The sequence below is a fragment of the Durio zibethinus genome, chromosome 13, assembly GCF_047325235.1.
Source record: "Durio zibethinus cultivar Kanyao isolate XHJ-2024 chromosome 13, ASM4732523v1, whole genome shotgun sequence".
NCBI classification, from domain to species: Eukaryota; Viridiplantae; Streptophyta; class Magnoliopsida; order Malvales; family Malvaceae; genus Durio; species Durio zibethinus.
This window is the reverse complement of record NC_143174.1, coordinates 11,161,670-11,180,130: the sequence shown is the minus strand read 5'-3', so window position 1 is coordinate 11,180,130 and position 18,461 is coordinate 11,161,670. Positions and strand designations below refer to the sequence as shown.

Sequence of the window (18,461 nt, the reverse complement as noted above, 5' to 3'; positions counted from 1 at the left end):
TATGAAATCTAAATGGCAACAAGGTAATGAACTAAAGCTCAAAAATTACAAAATCAAATAAGGACTATAGTAAAGACAAGTATGAAATTCAAATAACAAAAAAAAAAAAATGCAAGATTTAACATGAAAAGTGCAAACTGAAAGCTAATGCCAAAATCTAGAAATTCAAATGTTGTTGAACTTTTTAAATCTAAATCATGCAAACTTAATTGAACATGAACTAAACATTCATAGAACATTAAAAGAATAATGTGAGAATGCAAATTGTAGAACAAGAGCTAAAGAAAAATTGCAAGAATCAATGAAAGAAAGTTAAAACCGAAACTAGAAAAAATTTTGTAAATTGAGTTTGAAGCTACTAATCTAGATCTCATTGATGCAATTTGAACTAAACATAAGCTGGAAATTTAAAGTCGCATAAAGGAACTACATTTCTCTAAACAGAAACTGCTCTAAAGTAGAATTTAATCAAATAAAAAAAATACAAATTTGGAAATTTCTAAAAAATGTGAGCTTAAATTGAACTAACGCAAGATTCAACAATGAGTTTTCTACAAGATTCAACAAAAATTTGCAGCAAAATAAAGGAAAAATAACTAAACTAGCTAAGAATGCAAACAGTGAACAACTAAGCAGAAAAATTGAGTATGCACTACAAATGTAATCCAAATAGCAATCAAATGAAATGGAATAAACTAGATCAAACACGAATCAACAAGTAAACAATACAACTAAGGATTTAGAGTGAAAAGAAGGCAAACAACTCACCAAGGAGAGAGCAGTTCTATGCCAAAGTTGATTGATCACATTTGACCTACATCTGTCACTTATATCCTGACAAATATTCCAAGCTTGATCTAGAATGTTGTGGTTCGAGTTTGAGGTTGAATTTAAACTATGTTATAACTAAATGAATTAGGAAACTATGAAAAAAAATGAGCAAAAACAAGCAAGATTTGAATGAGTTATGCTTTAAAAACTATAAGTAGGTCAAAATTGGTAGATTCGAAAACAGATTTGAGTATCAATGAGAAATCAGTAGATTTGAGCTAGAAAATGAACTCAAATGCAAATTTTATTGAATGATTCTAAAAGAATACTTAAAAACACTTAAGAAATAGTAATATTGCAATGAAATTCAAAGGGAAAATGCTAGAAATAAAGCATTTAGCTACTAAGAAAATTTAAAGTGCAGAAAAAAAAGTGCAAGAAAGTAAAGAACTAAAAATATAAATTCTAATCTAACTATCCCTTAATTGCTAGCCCTTTCCCCCTATTTATAGACAAAGGAAAAGAGCTTCAAGTCTAAAAAAATTCTAGAATGGTTTCCCAATGGCTGGGCATTTAGAGCCTTCTTTTTCTTTTTATACACACTAGTTCATATTGATTCTGGTGCATTGATGCTTGGTGTGGTTGTTTGGCATTTCAACAAGCTTTCATCTTCTCTCTTTCATGTGTGATGGTTGGCCTAAGAAGTTAATTTATTGATTAATTACAGTTCTTGAAATTGCCACATCAACATCCTCTTCTTGATTTTCAACCAGCTAGTACACCTAACATATTTGGTGATCCTTTTATACACCATGCACCAACATCCATCACTAACTTTTCTTTGCTCCATTCATTTTTTTTGCATAAATTGCAAACATTTTTATAAATGAATTTTATCCTACATTTTACTAAAAAAACTTTAAAAATAATACTAAAAGAAATTAAGCTAGAAAAAAAAAAAAACTTCATATCAATGTTGCATACTGACTCTGATTCTATATGCACAAATTGCACCGTAAGTCTTCCAAATTTGTATAAAAAAAAGTCTAAAATTTCTCAGTTCCATTTTTTGTACCTACACATGAGATAAATCTACATTTAAGAGTAATTTTACCAAAAATCTTAAAAAACAAGTCAAAGTTTATGAAAATTTACATTAAAAATAAGCATGAAAATATTAAAATTTTAGTGCAATCAAACCCCTAAACTTAAATTTTTGCTTGTCTTTAAGCAAGACAAGATTAAGCAAGAATCATATTATACTCTCAATGCCTTATTTAACATGAATACCTTATGGATTTATGAATGAATATAACCAAAGTAAAATCATGAACAAGTACTAATGTACAAGAATCTACCAAGGCTAAGTTCATTCTTAAATATGATTCCACAAGCAAGCAACACCTCTCACATATCCTTGCTTGAAATCTAGTATTATTATGCAAAACATGAAACATTAATAACAATGATCAATAGAGCATGCTTATGTCCATAAGTTTGCTTATTGCATCTCTCTCCATTAATATAGATAAACACATGACCAAGGATAATTTAGGACTTTATTAAAATTGTTATGTAAGTCTAAGGTTAAGGTAAAATAAAAGTCATTTAAGTTCAAGTACCCTAAAAATACATCACATGTCAAGGATCATTCATCATTGAGCTCTTAAGGTAACAAAGATAAAATTGATTGAAAAATCACCACCCCAAACTTTAATTTTGCCCATTTTTCTTTCTTTTCTTCTTTGCTTTGCTTTTTCACCACTTCATTATTTTTTTTTACAACTTTTTTTTTCAAGCTTGACTTTTTCTTTCTTTTTTTTTTATTTTCTCATTCTTTTTTCAAGCTCCACCCTTCCTCCCTAATAATGCATAGCTCACAAATGATACATAAATATCCTAACGTATATAGGATAAGGGACCAATAAGATAGAAAATATCAAAACAAAGGCTTGGGTTTGTAATGTAGTTTCAAAATAAAAGGATATCATAAGGCTCAAATAGGATGATTATGGAAGTATTATATCAAGGTTAGCTTGAAAAGTTTAAACGATCTAAATATGGTCTATATCATTTTTCTAATCATGTGTATTCTAGGATTTCGTCTCGATAAATGATCAAAAAAAATTATAGAATCACGAAACACAATTCAAAAGACCAATACAAAAATAATCTGTTGCTCATATAATCAATACTAGATAAAAAAAATACATTTCAATGTTCAAAGCATCACCCATAAATGAATACCATATTCAAGAATTCTCTAAACCTAAGTATCGTCTCATATTCACACACATTTAATCTTTTCTTAAAGCTATACTCATTTTCAATCTTTGCCTATCATTAGCTTCATGAAAAACTAATCAAAGAAAGAATAATAATAATTCAAGTTATCACATGTTAAGCTTAATTTCAAGGCAAAAATAAAGTAAAATTCAAAAGAAAATTTTAATTTTTAAGCAATTTTCCTATACCCTCAAACTTAAACAACACATTATCCTTAATGAGTAAGTATAAAACAATAAAGTATAAAAAAGAGGAACCAGGAAACTCCCCTATCATCATGGAGGCTGGTGGTAGAATCTTTCATCAAAGCTTGGTCGAAACTAGTATATCTGTTATTCAACCTACAAAACAAAGAAAACAACTACACAAAGAACTACATCAATATGTACAAAAAAAAAAGATAAGCAAAATATATGAAAACAAAACATAAAATGTAAAGCTTGGGTTGCCTTTCAAGAAGTGCTTTATTTAACGTCAAAAGCTTGACTTTCACAAGTGTTAGAGAATCACTTTACATTTTTTCCCGAATCTACCCATTTCGTTCTCTTCCTTTACACGAAATGTGTAATGGTAAGCTTTGAGTAACCTCGATGCTTAAGGGTTGATTCGTATCCCACCTCTATTAATAATCTAAGTATATTGCAATAAGAATCAATAGAGGTGGTCATTGGCTTCAGTATTAATGAATAAGGTACCATCATAGAGAATATCGGTTTAGGCTTAAGATGAAAAAGTACTCCTTGGATGGTATAAGTGTAAGCTCAACAAGGGTTATATCTAATATTGGAGTCAAACAACCTTCATCACAATCATTAAATAGTGGTTCTCAAACACATGCATTTCCAACTTATCAAATAATGGATTTTCCAAGCAAAAAGAAAAATGTATGGGTATACTATGAGGTTTAAATTCTTCTTAATCAAGACCAATGCTAAAACTTTCATGCAACTCAAGGTGGGGAATTGAACCATCCTTTTCAAAATCATTTTCATTCACCTTTTTCTCAATGGATGGTATATCTAAAGAAAGCTCTAAAAATTAGGTGTCTATAGTTTCGAAAATAGGATCAAGGAAAAAAAAAGCTACGAGACAAGTTTTTTACTAATGAATTTCTCCTCATCGTTAAGCTTTATACTAAATTCAAGAATAAATATATCAAGGGTTTAAGTGATCTATCTAGTAAGCTTGTCTCATCAACACATCTATCTACTTTATGCATCTTCAAACAATTGAGTAAGTGATCATCAAAGAACTTGAAAAATGGCATGAATGGAATATTAAGCTCAACTTCTTCTTGAATGCTATCTTCTATCTGAACTTCCCCATCAACTTTCCTAGCCCTAAACTTATCTTCTACCTTCACTATCTCTTCTTCCATAACTTTTACAAAATGTGGTGTTTCCAACACAACGGGCTTATCATCATCATCAATCCATCTCGGACTTCATCTCCTTAAATGATTCCTTAATGTATACTTTTCTTTCTTTTTATAGTCCTAGGTATAGGATCTAAAAGGTAAGTATTTAAGTTATGTACATTTTGACCATATTGCCTAGAATTCTTAATGCAAGGGATGGTTTCTTTTCTTATAGAGTAAGTGGTGGTGAATATAGCGTGGATGGAAAGTGATGTGAAGAGGAATGTTGTTATGAGGGAGAAAAATGTTGTTGTGGTGGAGCATAATGTGGCACTTAAGGAACTTGTAGTGATGATGAAAAATATTTGGGTGGTGAAGAGTATTGTGTAAGTGAATGCTCGCTAGGATAAGTTGAGGTGTATTGAGTTGGTGAACTAAATGAATGTCCAGAACTAATATCCCACGTGCTTAAGATGGCCTTCCCAAGTGTGAGTAATGTAGGTATTTTTGTAAGATTGGAAGTGTTGATCAAATAAACACTTATCACTATGGTAAACTCTGCCATGCACTTCACTATTGTCATATTAGCTTGGAAACTTATGGACTACACTAGGCTTGGGATCATACCTATCTTTAATGGCCTCTACTAGATTTTCTATAGAGTCAAAATTTTCAGTCAAATTTTTAAGGGTTGACTTTATTTTAGCGTTGTCTTCCTCACTTGGCCATCGTCTTAGGTAGTCATTAAAGTAAGGTCTAGCATGTTTCATGTGATACTCGGCTATCTCATAAGTATTGGAATCCCACATGTGAAGAAAAAATAAATTTTAAACAAAAACCTATGTATATGAAGTTAGTTTGTAAATAACCTAATGAAACAAAAACAAAGCAAGTTAGTAACTAACCTAACAAAATTATACTAAGGATGAACCAATTTATAGAAGAGTATAATGAAACATGATATCAACCTAAGACTCTTTACACCTAATCCCCAACAAAAATTTGATTGGACAATTTTGCAACCGTACAGGCCATTTAAGTAATAATAGATACTATAAAAGTCTATATGTCAATCCTACAAAGATTAGTTAAAGACATTCCTAAGCTAAGGGCGTATTATCTCTATACCTTTTTAAAGTTGGTTTGATAAAAAAAATAAGCATGAAAATTAACTACGAAAATAAAAGTGAATAAAGCATTAAAAATATAAAAGCTAAGTAAATGAGAAAATTAACAAGAATAAAAGTGAATGCATGCTATACAATTTAAAATACAGTAGCTAAATCAAGGGAAAAAACAACTTTGAAGTAAAACTGAAGTGAAAAAAATGCAAGATATAAATAACATTGCAAAACTGAAAATTCTCAACTAACCTAGAGTAAATCGTAACTTGCAACATAATATGGAATCTAAATGGCAACAAGGTAATGAACTAAAGCTCAAAAATTGCAAAATCAAGTAAAAGACTATAGTAAAGACAACTATGAAATTCAAATAATAAAAAAAATGCAAGATTTAACATGAAAAGTGCAAACTAAAAGCCAATGCCAAAATCTGGAAATTCAATTGTTGAATTTTTAAATCTAAGTCATACAAAGCTAATTGAACATGAACTAGATATTCATAGAACATTAAAAGAACAATGTGAGAATGCAAATTTTAGAACAAAAATTAAAGACAAATTGCAAGAATTAATGAAAGAAAGTTAAAATCGAAACTAACAGAAAATTTTGTAAACTGAGTTTGAAGCTACTAATCTAGATCTCATTGATGCATTTAAATTAAACATGAGTTGAAAATTTAAAGTTTAACAAAAAAAAAATATGAGAAAGTAAAGAGAAGATAAAAAATTTTATAAAAGCCACATGAAGGAACTAACATTTCTCCAAATAAAAACTGCTCTAAAGCAAAATTTAACCAAATCATAAGAGAAAAATGCAGATCTAAAAACTTTTAAAAAACACGAGCTTAAACTGAACTAAAGCAAAATTCAACAATGAGTTTTCTACAAGTTTCAACAAAAAGTTCATAGTAAAATAAAGGAAAAACAACTCAACCAGCTAAAAATCCAAATAGTGTACAATAAGTAAAAAACTAAGTATGCACTATAAATGTAATCCAAACAGTAATCAAATGAAATGAAATACACTAGATGAAGATAGAATCAAAAAGTAAACAAGTAAAACTAAGGATTTAAAGTGAAAAGAAGGTAAACAACTCACCAAGGAGAGAGCAGTTCCACATCAAAGTTGATTGATCACATATGACCTACACTTATCACTTACATCTAGACGAATCTTCCAAGCTTGATCTGGAATGTTGTGGTGTGAGTTTGTAGCTGAATTTAAACTATGTTATAGCTAAATGAATTAGGAAAGTATGCAAAAAAAATTTTGAGCAAACATAAGCAAGATTTTAATGAGTTATTCTCTAAAAACCACGGGTATATTATAACTGGTAAATTCAAAAATAGATTTGAGTATTAATGAGAAATCTGTAGATTTGAGTTTAATAGATCCAAAGATGGCCTAAGTCATTTTCCTAATTTAGTATAGTCAATGATTTCACCTCAAGAGGTGATCATACAAATTCTAGAATATAAGCACATGAAAAAAAATGAATGCAATTCCTATAATAACATATTCACTAAATGACATGCAATTTAATTATCAAAAAATATACTCACAAATGAATACTTACAATGAAATATCACAAATCCCAAAATTCATCTAATCCTTCATACTATATTTATTCTTTCCCTAGAGCTATAGTCAAAGTCAATCGTTGTTTCTATCATAGGATCATGGAAAATCAATAATCAAAGGAAACCTACAAATGACTTATAGTAAAATCATTTAAGCACATCAATTTTTAAAAATTTTTAAAAATTTGGAAAGATTTTTCAAAATTTTGGCACAAATTTTTTCTATCCTAAAACTTGAAAATCACATTGTCCTTAATGTACAAGCAAGGAAGAAATTAAACATCAAAGGGTGTAGAATACTCCATTGATATGGATGAAAATTTCCTTGTAGCTCTTATGATTGGCATTATTATTCCCTATATTTAAAAGAGAGATAAATCATAAATTAGAGTAAATAAAAATAAGCATAAATAAAATGCAGTAAATGTAAAACCATTATGTTGTTTCTGATGTCATCATGTGAGTCCTCAAAATGCCTTTTATTCATATTTACATGGCATAGAAAGGCAAAGATTAACAAACATAAATGAAAAGTAATAAACAAAGAAAGATAAAAAGCTTAGGTTGCCTCCCAAGAAACATTGAATTTAAAGTCACTTAGCTTGACTTTCCTTTTCGTTCTCAATCCAAACTAGCCTTAGTGGTGGCACCACACTTGATTCCTGTATCCAGCCACTTAATCATCTCTTTTTTCATCATATCATCCATGATTGGATCCAAATGTAGCCCGTGCTCAATGATGGGTAATGTGTCAACAGTATGTAACAAACTTTCCTTTGATAGAATCTCATGTTTCCTTTTAAGAGGTTGAGATATGTGGGTTTCAGTTTAAGCCTAAGGGATAATGGTGTCTCCATTACATTATCACATTGGAAAAGTGTAAAGGACGAAATGTCAAGCATCTTTAGTGGGGCTTAAAATCAATAGAAGCATCGAAGGGAGAATGTGTAACCTCTAATTTCTCTTTATCACCATTATCCTCATCAAGCACCTTTCCCACTCTTTCATCTTTTAAGAACTTGTAATTTCATCATCATTTAAATGTTTCACTACTAGTATTCCTTTTAACAGATTTTCAATTTCTTTATCATTTAAATGCCATTGCAGAAACTTATCAATCTCTTCATCCTTCAAAATGTCACATGCTGTCATTCTTCTTAAAAAGCATTCACTTATTCATTGTCAAATTCTTCATCCCTTACCTCATCAATGAGCATGCAATCATCAATGTCCTCTAAGGACTTACTAGATTTATAAACATCAAATTTCACTACCTGATCTTGTACTTTCATAGTAAGTTCCTATTTCTTAACATCAATTATCACTCCTTTAGTGGCCAAGAAAGGTCTCCCAAAGATAATAATAATATCAGTATTTTCTTTCATTTTTAGGACCACAAAATCGGTTGGGTGATACAACATAGCAACTTTCACTAAAACATTTTTCACAACTCCTCTTCAATGTTTGAGTGACTTATTAGCAAACTAAAGACTGATAGTAGTGAAAATTTCACCTAAACCAAGTTGCCTAAAAATTGATAAGGGTAATAGATTAATGCTAGCTCTTAGACCACATAGTGCCTTATCAAAAAATAATCTCCCAATGGTGCAAGAGATAGTGAAGCACTCTAGGTCTCTAAGCTAATGTAAAATTTTACTTTGAATAATGGCACTATGCTTCTCAGTAAGAGCCATAGTTTATTGGTCCTCTAGCTTACGTTTCTTAAAGATCATCTTTTTTGTGAATTTAACATAGTTAGGCATTTATTCTAAGGCATCAGCGAAGAGGATACTAATGTGAAGCTTTTTAAATGCCTCTAAGAATTTGGACAATTGTTGATCATATTTTTGCAACTAAAAATGCTGAGGGAATGGGATAGGTGGCCTATAGGGTTCTAGTTTAGTAGCACTAGGCGTAAAAGAGATAACCTCTTAGGTATTCACTAGTTGAACCGATACATCATCCACTTTCTCCTCTTTTTTGTCTTTTACTTCCTCTTCCTCCACAATAGGCTTTGTGGATGCAACTGATGACCATACAATTTATAGCTACTTACATGTCTTTAAAAGTTAGAATTTTGCTTAATAATGATGTAAGTTTGTGATTTTCAGGTTTACATAAAAAAACAAATCAATTTGAACATAAAAGCAAAAATCTATGCAAAGTATGCAAAGATGTCAAGAGGAAGTCATACATGAATCATGCATTCCACTCTATGCAAAGTTGGTGAGATACCATTTAGTCAAGACCTAAAAGAATCCACCAACAACCCATTTGGTCATGCATGCAAAAATGAGTGATCCATGCAAATGTGGTAACTATATCTAGCCCAATATAAAGCCAAGCTAAAAAACCCAAGGGAGCTAAAGTCATATTCATCCAAAACAAGTATTTGAATGCAAGAAAACTCTTTTAAATTCAAAAAAATCATGTGAATCCTAAGAAGATTTGATCTTTAAATTTGAAATCGCCAAATCTCCCTCTTTGAAATTCAAACATGTTGACTCAGTAAGACACCTAGGCAAAATGTGGCATAAATGAACCAATACAAAAACTATATTCGGCCACACAAAAGCAACATCTCTCATGAAGCTTTCCCATTTGGTTGGACTCTTTTTAAATTCAATATCACCTTTCAAATTTAAATGTGTTTTAGCTTGAATAAAACTATCTAGGTTCATCCCCCTTTGGCCAAACCTAATATTATAAATAGGCTATGCATTTCACTTGTAATTCATCCTTTCATCTTTTTTTCCCTTTTTAGTTTAGGTTCTCTCTAGTTTTCTAGTTAATTTACATTTCATTTGGCTAAGGTGACAACTTAGCCTACATTCGTGTTTTCTCAAAGTTATTTGACTACAAAGTTTTTTTTATAAATTTGCAAGTTCCCTTTCTTTATCATTGCAAGCAAATTATTTTAAAAATGAGTTCCCTCAATCATTATCATGCAATTTTTTTCTTTAAAGCTTTTGATTTTGTTTACCATTATTTCATTTATTGTTGTTTTGGCAACATTAATTTTTTTTTGCAAACATTCATTTTAATCAAGCTTTTAAGTTTACTTGTGTTTCAAATTTGTATTTTTTTTTCTTTTCATTATTCCATTTGGCCTACACCAGTGCTACAAGTTTCCTAACTTGCTTAATTTGGCATTTCGACCTTTACATTTTCAAATTGTCTTCTTTTCTTTCCAACCACAAGTTTTGGTTATCTAGATATAAGGTTCAAAGGCATCATTTCGGTATTTAGCCTTCCACCATAAAATAGTCCTCAAGAGAATGACAAGCCTACTTTCACTTTTATTACTTGGTAGCAACATGTGCACTTATAGCCTAGCAAAAGGGAGTAATCAAGTTTTTGGCAACATTGTCGGGGACTATCACAATGATAAAGACCAATATTGATAACTTTTCTTTCAACTTTGTAATCTAGATTTCTTTCTATTTGTATTTGCTTTAACTACTTTTAATCCTTTCTTTGTTCACATGCCCAGTTTGAGAAGAGGCGATTTGGCTCCATTAGACAAAGAAATATAAAGAATGTTGATGAGACTTAGATGTGAGCAAACAACCACTTCTATGGCTAACACGGCAAATGAAGGACAAAGGACACATAGGGACTATGTCATCCCCATCCTGCTGGTTTCCAACCATCAATTACATGGCCAACAATTCAAGCTAACAATTTCGAGATCAAGTCGTCTAATCATCCAAATGGTCCAAACATCAGTGTAGGTTGGAAGATTACCCAATGATGACCCTAACCTTCATCTTTCTAGTTTTTTCTGAATTATGTGACACTTTTACGTATAATGGAGTTTTGGATCATGTAGTTAGACTAAAGTTGTTTTCATTCTTTCTTAGAGATAAGGCCAAGAGTCGAGTATCATCACTACCTTCGGGTTCCATCATAATATGGGATGACCTAGTTTAGAAATTCCTTGACAAGTTTTTCTCACTAGGAAAGACTACAAAGATGAGAAATGAGATCACCACTTTCCAACAATATGATGGTGAGACTTTGTACGATGCTTGGGAAAGGTACAAGGAAATGCTAAGCAAATGCCCGCACATGGACTTTTATAGTGATTGTTGTAATAATGTACCAGTCTAAGGACTTAATCACAAAAGGTAAAAATTTAAAATCGTGAAAACACGACGAGTCGTCACTATTTTTTTTTAAGGTGTGATTGGTCACTCAAATATTTTATTTTTTTAATAAAAACAATAAAATAGGTTTAAAATTTATTAAAAAGATAATTTTGATCTACAAAACAAGATCAGGTTCGGGAGTCATTTACGAGTGGGGAAAGATCAGCAGCCATAACACCCATAAATTTGGTACCAATTAATCATGCACTATTTATAATTTTGGATAAAAATGATTTTATATGAAATTTTATAATAATTCCCTTCATTTTTAAGAAATAAATTATTTAAAAATCTTTATTTAGAAATGTCATGAAAATCCCTAAATTAAAGAAATACCTTAAAATTCTTCAACGTAAAGGCAGAATTTGAAGATAATCTTTTTCGTCTAAGATTTACCACAATATTTTCATAAAAATAAAAAAATAATATTCTTTGAAATGATAATTAATGGTGACTCTCCAACATCTAGGCAGAGTATCAAAAATTATATTTCATGAAATATTATTTTAAATTTATTTTTAAATAATATATTTTTAAAAAAGATATTTATGCAAAAAAAAAAAAAAGATGATGCCACAATTAAACATGGAAACAATAATAACAATTGAAAGATATGAGCATGTGAATTTAGGATATTAAAATCCCGTTTTTAGTTTTTATTCTTTATTTAATTTTATTATTTTAAAATATGAAATTATATGAAAATTCTTGATAAAATAAAATTTTCTAAATACTCCATCATTAAGGTAGTATTTGAAAATAAATTATTTTACAAAAGATTTTTATACAAATCCTTGAGAGTTTAGAATAATTTGGAATAACATGGAGCTTCAAGATTTTAGGGGTTGGGTTTTGTCATAACATATAGATCTAAAAATCTATAGCTAGACTTAACAAATAGAGTCATCACCAATCTTTTTTACTAGGTGTGATTGGCTAGCTAAGGAATCTATCCTTTTAAAGAGCTCTTAAGCTTGATTAAAGGTCTTTAAAAGAATATGTTCGAGTCTACTAACCAGAACAAGGTTTAGGAGTTCGGTTATATATGGGAAATGTTATAGCATCCCTACATGCCCATGCAAGGATGGTACCATTTTATTTTAAATTTATCCTAAGATTTTTACTTTAATGGTTTTAATTTTTACATTAAAATATTGAAAATAATTATTAAGACTCTCCATCAATTTGGTAGAACTCTTAAAAATATTTTCTTACCTCAAGATATTCAAGGATCCCATTTGTTTCCTTGAAGAGGCTCCGTCGTCGGAAAGATTTTTTTTATTGAAAATACATATAATTATTCCACTATTTGGGCCAAATTAGAAATATTTTCTTTTTTGAATTTTTAAATTTTTCACAATTTGGGCCTATTTAGAAATTTTTTTTATTTTTCTGTTTTTTTGAAAGAAAATAATATGACAATTATTTTTGTTGAAATTTCATTTAAATTCTTTCATCATTTGGGACAAATTTAAAGAAATTTCTCACCTAGAGATTTCTTAGAAATTTACCATTTGAAATTTTTAAAAATCTCATCATTGGATAATTATCAAATATTTTAAACCAAATTTTATTTTTTTATTTTTTTCATTTTTTTATTGAGAATAAACATTAATTCTTATTGTTGAAACTTTATCTAAATTATTTCACAGTTTAGGACAAATTTAGATAAAAATTTTCACCTATGAATTTTATAGAATTCTACTATTTGAAATTTTTAAAAATTTCATCCTTGGATATTTATTATTTATTCTCAAAAAATATTTTTTATTATTTTTTATTTTTTCTAAATTTACTTATGCAAAAAAATACTTATAAAATAAATATAATAACTAAATAAATAAATAAAATAAAATAAAAAATACCAAATGGCTTGATTTAGCAGCTAGAATTCGGCTTGGCTCCAAGATCAAAAGATAGCTGGAAGGCTCGACGTGTGGCTCAGCTCAGCTGGAAGGCTCGGATGGTATGGGGGTTGAAGAAACGAGTTGATGCGCGGGTTGATTGCATGCTAGAAAACACACGGATCCTGAAATTTATTAAGCTTCAAAACGACATCATTTTCAGTGGGTATATAAACCTAAATCTCAGCTTTTCCTTCAAAATTTTTTTCCCTCTCTTTCTTCTCGTTTCTTTTCTCTCCTTTTTTCTCTACAAACCCAAAATTAGGTTGAATGTTTCATCGAAAATTCAAAAAAAGCATCAAAAATTAGAAAATTTCACCAAAAAAGATGAATTTCATCAAAAAATTGAATGGAATCGAGAAAATTTTCATAAACAAATTGCCAAAAATTTTGAAAAAAATTCTTAAAAATTCTAGGATTGCTGTTAGCTCTTCTAAACACTTTTTTTCTACTTGCTTATGTTTTCTCTGTTCTTCTTTATTTGTTTTTTTTTTTGTTTCTTTAGGGCTATATTTATAGGCTTAAATCCACAAAACCTGAAAGAAATTCTAATTCCCTTCAAACTTTAATCCCATTCAACCTTTTTCAATCCATCTCAAACTTTTTGACCTAGTTTTACACCAATGCAACCACCTTTTTTTTGTTTTTTATTTTTTTATTTTTTAATTATTATTTTTAATAAAGTCCAAACCAAGTAAACCCCAAGATAGATTGGGTTGTATATAGATTTTCATTTAGGATTTGAACTATGGTTTCGAGGTTTTATTTAAGGTTTAGGATTTCACATAGGGTTTAGGGTTTTACCTAGGATTAAGGGTTACACATAGGGTTTTAAGGTTTGCACATAAGGTTTTAGGGTTTAGGTTCTCACATAAGGTTTTGTTTTAGGGTTTACACTTTAGGGTTTAATTTTAAGGTTTCAAGTTTTTATTTAGGGTTTCATTTTAAGGTTTCGGGTTTTCATCTAAGGTTTCGTTTTAAGGTTTCAAAAATCTACAAACCTCTCAATTTTGTATTTGTAATTTTTAAAAAGTAATTCTTATATTTTTTTCAGTACAATCTCGTTTTATATAAGTTTTTCTAGAAAATGAATATTTTATTTTTTTCCTTATTTTTCTTTTCATTAAAAGTTTTATTACTATTATAATCTATTAAGCTTTTATTATTTTATTATTTATTATTTAATAATTTCTCAACGTTTAAGCGAAATTATTAATTTTTAAAACATGATTTTTAATTCTCTCTAATATCTAAGCAGGGATTTTAAAATCTTCCATTCTTACTATTATTATATATATTTAAAAAAACAATGCATATCTTAATTTTATAAATACATTTTTATATAACCAAAATTTAAAAAAGAAACAAAAGAATACAGTCTCTAATCAAACACATGTGATAGCTAAATGCTAAAAAAATGTAACAAAGACCACTCTAAGATGTCCTAAGTAAAATTACTACCATCCCCACCATTTCCTTATCAAAACACTTACTGCATGTGCTAATGACTTTTACTATTATTTTTAAACTAAAATAAAAGAAAAACTAAAACTATGAATACAAACTCTTAAAGATATATAACTAAATTTTCTTCAATTAGTGGTGGACTCACCATTTGAATCATTCTTCAATAACAACCTCCATTGCCAACAAGCATGAACCGAATATCACAATTTTTTTTTTTAGAAAATATGCTAAAGCAAGCACATGGCTTTCAAGTTTTCATATGTATAGAAGGAAATTAGATTTAAAACTTCCCTAGAAACCATTTTTTTTTTTGTTTTAAGGTTCCAATTACCTAATATTTCATGAAGGTAAAAACATTTTAAAGAAAGGACTTTCTTTTTATCCTTTCAACTTAGAAATAATGCATTCAATCATGAAAAATCTTAGCTCTTATGGGATGGTAGAAGAAAGACAAAAATGATAATTCTTGCATGGAAAATAGTTTATCAACAATTTATCTTTTTCATGCACATTAACCTTACATGGAAAATATCATAGTAAAAGTAAACATGTAAGTTATTCAATGCATACGAAAATGCCTAAAAAAGACCAAGAATATTACCTTTTCTCAAATTTCCCCAAAAGCTCTGGACTTCTTTTCTCTTTTTTTTTGTTTTACTCCTTAATCGGCCTTTTGAGAGCTCATCTCTTTTCCTTTCAAACCTTTCCTTTTTTCCTTTACAACTCTCAGCTTTCCTTTTCTTTTTACAAAGAAAAATCATAGCTTTTTCTATTTATGGTTGTTTAAAAACAACTCTTTTCTTTCTTTCCTGTTGTTGCTTTCCTTTTTCAACTATAGTTGTCTTTCTTTTTTTGCTACTGACATTTTTAATTTTTTTTATTGCAATTTTTTTTTTGTGCTTGCTATTACTACTTGTTTCCTTTTTACATGCCCAATTTTTTTTGTTGGATTTTTTTTTTGGTTGTTGTCTTCTCCTTCTCTGGTGTAGTTTTTTTTTACGACTTCGTCTTTTACTTTTGCTATTACTATTTTGTTTCTGGATGCACGCCTACCGCTATTTGTTTTCTTTTCGCTCACCCTTTTTTTATTCCACATTTTTTCTTTTTTCTCCTTTGCTACCTATTGTTCTTTCGTTCATTTATCTTCTACTGACAATGGCTTTCTCTTCTATTTTTTAGTTTCCTTTTCTGTGTTTGTTTCGTTTTTTCTTTTTCTGGTTTAGTTTTCTTGTTCTTCACTTCACGTCCTCTTTTTCCTTTTTTTACTCATTTCCAACTTTTTTTTTTGGTTTTTCAATTATGTGTTTTGCTTTTCTTTATTTAATTTTTTTTGCTCTTTTTTTTGTTTATGCAACCAACCTCTTTTTTTTTTCACGTTCACTCCCCGTTTTCTTTTAAACTACTTACCTCATTTTTCTCCCAAGTTCTTCTTTTTCAACAGCTAACCTCTTTTCTTTTCCATGTTCACTCTCTGTTTTTTTTTAAACTACTTACCCCATTTTCTCCCAAGTTCTTCCTTTTCAGCATGTACATGTCCATGCAGTAGGAAACAATTTTTCTTCTTTACCACTTCCTCTCATGTGTGTATGAAGCTTTTTGCTATACACTGAATGGGCTTCTTTTCTTGCACCAAAGGGCCTTCTTTCATGTATGTATGTATTTCCAACCTCTTCTCATTTGGTTATAGTTGTTATAGTGGGCTTTAATTTGATTAAGCCAAGCCTCTTCTTTTATTTTATTTTTTCTTATTTTCTTATTTATTAATTAATAATTTTTTAAAATTTTAAATTTTGAATTTTGAATTTTGAATTTTGAATTTTATATTATTATTATGACCATTAATAGGCTTTTAAGATTTGACTTTTTATTAGGTCATTTAAGTACTCATTCGAATCTATGCAACAGGCCTCATCCTTGAGCATTTAAATAATGGACTGTTAATGGGCTCAAAAAAATTATTATTAGAGCCTAATTACCAAACCCAAGCCCAAGTTAAAGTGATAAAATATCTTGAATAAATTAGGTGTCTATAGTTGCAAGTCCAAATCTTCTACAATGAGCTAACTTCTTCAACTAAAACCACTATTGATTTAGTAACTAGATGTGCCATCATGAGCAAGACTATTAAGAAGGCTTTTGAGCTATTTGAGGAAATGACAACCAACAATTATCATTGGGGAACTGAGAGGAAAGTTCATAAGAAAGCAACCTATGTATTTATGTTAGACACTCTCACTGCCATCACATTTCAACTTGCCACCTTGACTAAAAAAGTAAAAGCTTTAGAAACCCAACCATCTGTTGCCCTTGTCCAAGCCGTCCAAAGCTTGTTTTTGATACGTGAAGTTTGTAAAGGTCCACCTTTCTCTTATAGGTGTCCACTTAGGGTAGAAATAGTTCAATTTGTGAACCAAGCAAAACCTTCTTACAATCTTTACAACAACACCTACAATCTAGGTTGAAAGAATCACCCTAATTTCTCTTGAAACCAAAACCAAAATGGCTACCTTAATGACCATCAATCTAATTTTCGCCAAACACAATTAACTCCTAACTCATCCCAAGAGAAAAATCCTAGCCTTGAAGAAATGTTTTTCACAAATGTTTTTCACAAATGTTGCAAACCCAAACACTACCATCCAAAGTCAAGCACCCTCTATAAAAAATCTAGATATCCGAATAGGCCAACTCATAAATGCTTTAGCAAACTGGCTTGTAGGATCCTTACAAATCAATACTGAGTCAAACCCTTAAAGCAAGTTAAAAAAGTATGCAATGCTATATTTTTAAGTAATAAAGCAATCTACTTATCGGATGATTATGATTAAATGAAAAACCCAATGGTGGTGAATTTGCTTGATTTTGTGAAAACCTAAGAAGAGAAATATGTGGAAGAAGGCCCTAAAAGAGATTGGCAAGAAGAAAAGTCACATGAAGAAAAGGTGAAAGAGAAGGAAAATGACATAGAAGATAAAAAATTACTACAAGTTAGAAGAGCCAACTTGAAAAGTTTGGATCTAACCATAGAAGAGCAAGAACAAAGTCAAGAAACAACAAGAATAAACTTAACTCCAAGAATATCCACAATTAGAAAGACAATGAAAGTTACCCAATTAAGGGAACTACTAAAAGAGTTAAAGGAAGTCACATATTATGATGAATATAGTCAACTACTTCAACAAACCTTACCAACCAAGTTAAAGCCAAATGAGGCTTTAAGTGATTTAGGATCAAGTATAAATCTAATACCTATGAACATTTTTATGCATCTTAGAGCTAGGGCATTGAGATCCCTAACTTTTAGCATTAGGTTTGTTAATTGGTCTATAAAGCTACCTCAAGAAATCTTGAAAAATGACTTGGTAAAAATGGGTAAGTATGTTTTTCCAATTGATTATGTTGTTTTAGATATGGTTGACAATGAAGCTCCAATTTTGTTAGATAGACTTTTTTTTATTGATTACAAGAGCTTTAATAGTTGTTTACAACTTTGAGGTTACCCTAAGATTTAGAGATGAAAAAATAACTTTTAAAACTGATAGACAAGACATTCTTAAAGAAGAAAAAGTTGTACAAGGCATGGCTAGCACAGAGAAGATGGAAAAATCAATTTATGGGGCCTAAATATTTTCATTGATAAGAAGTAGATGTGAGACATGGATAGATAATAGATTTGGTCGATTGCCAAATTTTGTCCTGACTTCCATATGTTAGTGCTAATGTCTAGATTCAATGAATCCAAACTCCAAATTAGGTCTGGTTTGGTTGATGGTGTCATTGGTGCTTCAATGTCATTTATTTGACTTGCATTGCCTCGCCTC

At 29.8% G+C, this 18,461-nt stretch overlaps 1 non-coding gene across 1 annotated transcript; it reads right to left on the bottom strand.

The window, feature by feature from the left end:
• Nucleotides 1–11,090: 11,090 nt before the first annotated feature.
• LOC149515333 (small nucleolar RNA R71) lies at nt 11,091–11,196 on the bottom strand. The gene has a single exon (XR_016327169.1). It is a non-coding gene; the product is annotated as a small nucleolar RNA R71 (small nucleolar RNA).
• Between the last annotated feature and the right edge of the window lie 7,265 nt (nt 11,197–18,461).